At 49.2% G+C, this 7,045-nt stretch overlaps 1 protein-coding gene across 4 annotated transcripts in view; it reads left to right on the forward strand.

The window, feature by feature from the left end:
* Positions 1-7,045, forward strand: part of LOC138797150 (oocyte zinc finger protein XlCOF22-like) — a 483,239-nt gene that overhangs the window by 74,986 nt on the left and 401,208 nt on the right. The window lies entirely within an intron of this gene.

A 7,045-nucleotide genomic window follows, 5' to 3' on the forward strand; every position in this document is an offset into this window, starting at 1 on the left:
ACACTGATAGTAACACAATGTAACATCCCTCCTCCTGTAAGCTTACCTTACTGCTGGGGTCACACACTGATAGTAACACAATGTAACATCCCTCCTCCTGTAAGCTTACCTTACTGCTGGGGTCACACACTGATAGTAACACAATGTAACATCCCTCCTCCTGTAAGCTTACCTTACTGCTGGGGTCACACTGATAGTAACACAATGTAACATCCCTCCTCCTGTAAGCTTACCTTACTGCTGGGGTCACACACTGATAGTAACACAATGTAACACCCCTCCTCCTGTAAGCTTACCTTACTGCTGGGGTCACACACTGATAGTAACACAATGTAACATCCCTCCTCCTGTAAGCTTACCTTACTGATGGGGTCACACACTGATAGTAACACAATGTAACATCCCTCCTTCTGTAAGCTTACCTTACTGCTGGGGTCACACTGATAGTAACACAATGTAACATCCCTTCTCCTGTAAGCTTACCTTACTGCTGGGGTCACACTGATAGTAACACAATGTAACATCCCTCCTCCTGTAAGCTTACCTTACTGCTGGGGTCACACTGATAGTAACACAATGTAACACCCCTCCCCCTGTAAGCTTACCTTACTGCTGGGGTCACACACTGATAGTAACACAATGTAACATCCCTCCTCCTGTAAGCTTACCTTACTGCTGGGGGGGTCACACTGATAGTAACACAATGTAACACCCCTCCTCCTGTAAGCTTACCTTACTGCTGGGGTCACACACTGATAGTAACACAATGTAACATCCCTCCTCCTGTAAGCTTACCTTACTGCTGGGGGGTCACACTGATAGTAACACAATGTAACACCCCTCCTCCTGTAAGCTTACCTTACTGCTGGGGGGGTCACACACTGATAGTAACACAATGTAACATCCCTCCTCCTGTAAGCTTACCTTACTGCTGGGGGGGTCACACACTGATAGTAACACAATGTAACATCCCTCCTCCTGTAAGCTTACCTTACTGCTGGGGTCACACACTGATAGTAACACAATGTAACACCCCTCCTCCTGTAAGCTTACCTTACTGCTGGGGTCACACACTGATAGTAACACAATGTAACATCCCTCCTCCTGTAAGCTTACCTTACTGATGGGGTCACACACTGATAGTAACACAATGTAACATCCCTCCTTCTGTAAGCTTACCTTACTGCTGGGGTCACACTGATAGTAACACAATGTAACATCCCTTCTCCTGTAAGCTTACCTTACTGCTGGGGTCACACTGATAGTAACACAATGTAACATCCCTCCTCCTGTAAGCTTACCTTACTGCTGGGGTCACACTGATAGTAACACAATGTAACACCCCTCCCCCTGTAAGCTTACCTTACTGCTGGGGTCACACACTGATAGTAACACAATGTAACATCCCTCCTCCTGTAAGCTTACCTTACTGCTGGGGGGGTCACACTGATAGTAACACAATGTAACACCCCTCCTCCTGTAAGCTTACCTTACTGCTGGGGGGGTCACACACTGATAGTAACACAATGTAACATCCCTCCTCCTGTAAGCTTACCTTACTGCTGGGGGGGTCACACACTGATAGTAACACAATGTAACACCCCTCCTCCTGTAAGCTTACCTTACTGCTGGGGGGGTCACACACTGATAGTAACACAATGTAACACCCCTCCTCCTGTAAGCTTACCTTACTGCTGGGGGGGGTCACACACTGATAGTAACACAATGTAACATCCCTCCTCCTGTAAGCTTACCTTACTGCTGGGGTCACACACTGATAGTAACACAATGTAACATCCCTCCTCCTGTAAGCTTACCTTACTGATGGGGTCACACACTGATAGTAACACAATGTAACATCCCTCCTTCTGTAAGCTTACCTTACTGCTGGGGTCACACTGATAGTAACACAATGTAACATCCCTTCTCCTGTAAGCTTACCTTACTGCTGGGGTCACACTGATAGTAACACAATGTAACATCCCTCCTCCTGTAAGCTTACCTTACTGCTGGGGTCACACTGATAGTAACACAATGTAACACCCCTCCCCCTGTAAGCTTACCTTACTGCTGGGGTCACACACTGATAGTAACACAATGTAACATCCCTCCTCCTGTAAGCTTACCTTACTGCTGGGGGGTCACACTGATAGTAACACAATGTAACACCCCTCCTCCTGTAAGCTTACCTTACTGCTGGGGTCACACACTGATAGTAACACAATGTAACATCCCTCCTCCTGTAAGCTTACCTTACTGCTGGGGTCACACACTGATAGTAACACAATGTAACATCCCTCCTCCTGTAAGCTTACCTTACTGCTGGGGTCACACACTGATAGTAACACAATGTAACACCCCTCCTCCTGTAAGCTTACCTTACTGCTGGGGTCACACACTGATAGTAACACAATGTAACACCCCTCCTCCTGTAAGCTTACCTTACTGCTGGGGGGGTCACACTGATAGTAACACAATGTAACATCCCTCCTCCTGTAAGCTTACCTTACTGCTGGGGTCACACACTGACAGTAACACAATGTAACATCCCTCCTGTAAGCTTACCTTACTGCTGGGGTCACACTGATAGTAACACAATGTAACACCCCTCCTCCTGTAATCTTACCTTACTGCTGGGGGGGTCACACTGATAGTAACACAATGTAACACCCCTCCTCCTGTAAGCTTACCTTACTGCTGGGGTCACACACTGATAGTAACACAATGTAACATCCCTCCTCCTGTAAGCTTACCTTACTGCTGGGGTCACACACTGATAGTAACACAATGTAACATCCCTCCTCCTGTAAGCTTACCTTACTGCTGGGGTCACACACTGATAGTAACACAATGTAACATCCCTCCTCCTGTAAGCTTACCTTACTGCTGGGGGGGTCACACTGATAGTAACACAATGTAACACCCCTCCTCCTGTAAGCTTACCTTACTGCTGGGGTCACACACTGATAGTAACACAATGTAACACCCCTCCTCCTGTAAGCTTACCTTACTGCTGGGGTCACACACTGATAGTAACACAATGTAACATCCCTCCTCCTGTAAGCTTACCTTACTGCTGGGGTCACACACTGATAGTAACACAATGTAACATCCCTCCTCCTGTAAGCTTACCTTACTGCTGGGGGGTCACACACTGATAGTAACACAATGTAACACCCCTCCTCCTGTAAGCTTACCTTACTGCTGGGGTCACACACTGATAGTAACACAATGTAACATCCCTCCTCCTGTAAGCTTACCTTACTGCTGGGGGGGTCACACTGATAGTAACACAATGTAACACCCCTCCTCCTGTAAGCTTACCTTACTGCTGGGGTCACACACTGATAGTAACACAATGTAACACCCCTCCTCCTGTAAGCTTACCTTACTGCTGGGGTCACACACTGATAGTAACACAATGTAACATCCCTCCTCCTGTAAGCTTACCTTACTGCTGGGGTCACACACTGATAGTAACACAATGTAACATCCCTCCTCCTGTAAGCTTACCTTACTGCTGGGGGGTCACACACTGATAGTAACACAATGTAACACCCCTCCTCCTGATAGTAACACAATGTAACATCCCTCCTCCTGTAAGCTTACCTTACTGCTGGGGTCACACACTGATAGTAACACAATGTAACATCCCTCCTCCTGTAAGCTTACCTTACTGCTGGGGTCACACACTGAGGAGCAGAGATCTCCACACACAACACAACAGCAGTGACTGCCCGACCAGGAGCTGCTCTGTATCTGGTAGATGCTGGAGGTGTAGGACCTGTGATGATGTCACAATCATGTGACCAGTACATGTGGGGGCGGAGCTCAGCAGTGCAGGAGATTGTGGTGAAGGACCTGCCATCATGTGACAGGAGTGGGCGGGGCTGAGCAGTAGTGATCAGTATCTGGCGTCCTACAGTCACATGACTGTTGATGTTATTTCCAAGTTGTTCTGTGATGATGTCATGCCCATGTGACTCGGCTGGTTTGTGGGCGGAGCTGTGGTCGGTCAGTTGTGTTGGCGGTCTTTTCTGTCAGCAGGGAGGAGGTGGTCAGTGTTGCTGTGTGAGGAGGTGGTCGGTGTTATGATGCACAGGAGGTTCCCCACACAGGAGTGTATGTGATATTGTGCAGGGACACAGGTCTGTGGGGGCACTCTGACTGCAATGGCCGGGCTCTGACTGCCCTTCCTCTGTGACTGGAGTGAATGGTTTGGGGCACCTCTGCTACACATATGAGTGTAGTCACATGACTGTACGCTGCCTCTCATTCTGTGCATGTGACTGCGCTGCCGCAGCGGGACGCAGTGTGCGTGGAGCCGGATTGTGGGACTGTAAAAGTGATGATGGAGGCCTAGGACCCACTATCAGACTGCTGAGGGTCTGACACCTGGCGTAACGCCATCTAGGGCTGAGCCATTAACCCTTAGAGGACCGAGCCAATTGCAATTTTTGTGTTTTCGTTTTTCCTCCTTGTGTATATACGGCCATACATCCATACATACATACATAGCAATTGCATTTTTCCACCTTGAGACCCACATGAGCCCTTATCCTTATTTTTTGCGCCACTAATTGTACTTCGCAATCACAGGCACATAACTGCTTCTGCGGGCCACCAATCTCCTGCACAGTGCTCCCTGAGGTGCCGAGACGCCTCGTGAGTGACCCGAAATCACTAAAATGGCAGGAGGAATGGGCAAATGAACCAAAACAACAACGGGGGCGAGCAGCCGAGAAATCCAAGATGGCGCCGACCCACAGCCGCCTGTCACCCGTCCGACCAGACAACTCACCGCAGGAACGGTCGCCAAGCTGGCGGAGTTCCAAAGGCCACAGATCGCACGGCTGAGCACCACACGCGCACCCAGTGCTGGTACAGTGGAGGGTGAGGAGATAGAGGTTTGCCCACTGGAGACTGATCTCTCAGACACTGAACATGGAGGGGAGGGTTGCAGTGATAAGAAGGAGGCTGAGGGTGAAGCTGCTGGCGCCATGGCTGGGAGAATGCAGCAGACTTGCAGGCAGCCAGTGATCAGGAACCCACACTAAGGGACATTATGCTCGCAGTCTCTCAATTCCTCCATTACTAAATGCAATGCTGCCATTTCATCTCTTACACAACAAGTTGGCAGCCTGCAAGGAGAGGTGGGGTTTCTCCGCCAAGATTTGCGTAAAGTTAGTGATAGAACAACGGAGGTGGAGCACCGAGTGGGTGATTTGGAGGATAAATTTGCGCCAATTGCCTCAACTTCCCGCAAACATGATCAGCTCCTCTCACAACTTCTATTGAAAACGGATGATTTGGAGAACCGCCTAAGGCGGAACAATGTGAGACTTGTTGGGGTTCCGGAGAGAGTGGAAGGTACGAATCCCACAGAATACTTTGAGAAATGGCTATCTGAGGTGGTTGGGAAGGACAATCTTTCGCCCATGTATGCTGTTGAACGGGCCCATAGAGTGCCTACTAGGCCCTTACCACCGGGTGTGCCGCCTCGGGCAGTGCTGGTAAAATTGCTCCACTACCGTGACCGTGATATTATCCTGCGTGCTGCACGAAATCTGCCGGAAGCTGCTATCAATGGCTGCAAAATTTCCTTCTTCCCTGATCACTCTGCGGAAGTCCAGAAACAGCGAGCCCAATTCATGGAGGCGAAGAGGAGGCTGCGCAATCTTCAGTTACCATACGCCATGTTGTACCCTGCAAGGTTGCGCGTTGTGGCAGCGGGGGAGACCCATTTTTTTACTTCTCCAAAAGATGCGACGCATTGGCTGGATCAGGAAGAGCCACATCTTTGTGGCAGAAGGAGTCCGAATCGCCAAGATCATCCGGCCTAAATTCAATAACTTCATCCTCAGCATAAGCTATGGTGCCCTCAGAGGATGTCCGGGTGTCTAAGTATATGCGTTCTCTGACTCTTATGTTCACCACTCATTTTTTTCCTCTATTTTCTCCTGCTGGCCCGCAGGACCACATTTATCCTGCTTTAGCGGGACCCGACCTGCTCTACGTATATAGCATTATTGTTATACAACTGTTCACTGTTCTACAGTTACGGAGAGTTCTGAAAAGCACAACCAGCTCCATCCAGCCGCTGCCAGGTCATGTGACTCTATGATCCAGTGAATGGCGAGGGCCAGTACTGTGCCTGCCGCCCACTCTGCACACAGGACTGGGGGATCTTGGTGCTGAGAGCCCCTCCGACTGATCGATTGTGGCAGCGTCCATGGAGGCCGACTCCTCTAACAATCAGATGAGTGAAGCACCCTGCCATGTGCTTTACCTCGATATAACCAACAATAGTAAGAGGTCTCCGTCACCCTCACTGACCTGGATACAACGGACACAGACGTCTCCATCTCTGGTGGGCTGAAATAGCCTGAGAAGTTGCTAGAGAGGAGGAGGAAAAGGAACCCATGAACCTCTAACACCAACACCCCTACACTACCCACACTATCCTTAGGGGGAACTCCGGCAAATGTATGGGATTTTTTTCAAATCAACGGTTAAGAAAAAGTTATACAGATTTGTAAATTTTGTAAAGTAAAAACCTCCAGTCTTCCAGTACTTATCAGCTGCTGTATATCCTGCAGGAAGTCGTATACTCTCTCCAGTCTGACACAGTGCTCTCTGCTGCCACCTCTGTATATCTCAGGAACTGTCCAGAGCAGCAGCAAATCCCCTTAGAAAACCTCTTCTGCTCTGGACAGTTCCTAACATGGACAGAGGTGGCAGCAGAGAGCACTGTGTCAGACTGGAGAGAATACACCACTTCCTGCGGGACATATAGCAGCTGATAAGTACTGGAAGACTGGAAAGTATACATCACTTCCTGCAGGACATACAGCAGCTGAGGAGTACTGGAAGATGGGAGAGAATACACCACTTCCTGCAGGACATACAGCAGCTGATACGTACTCGAAGACTGCACACTGAGACTGGGGACCTGGCAGGGGACAGGGCCCAACTGGACTGCTGTAGATTGTGTTCTGGCTTGTGTTCTTCCTCTACAAAGCCCAGTGACAAAAGACCGCTACAC

The sequence above is a fragment of the Dendropsophus ebraccatus genome, chromosome 7 (assembly GCF_027789765.1).
Source record: "Dendropsophus ebraccatus isolate aDenEbr1 chromosome 7, aDenEbr1.pat, whole genome shotgun sequence".
Lineage (NCBI taxonomy): Eukaryota > Metazoa > Chordata > Amphibia > Anura > Hylidae > Dendropsophus > Dendropsophus ebraccatus.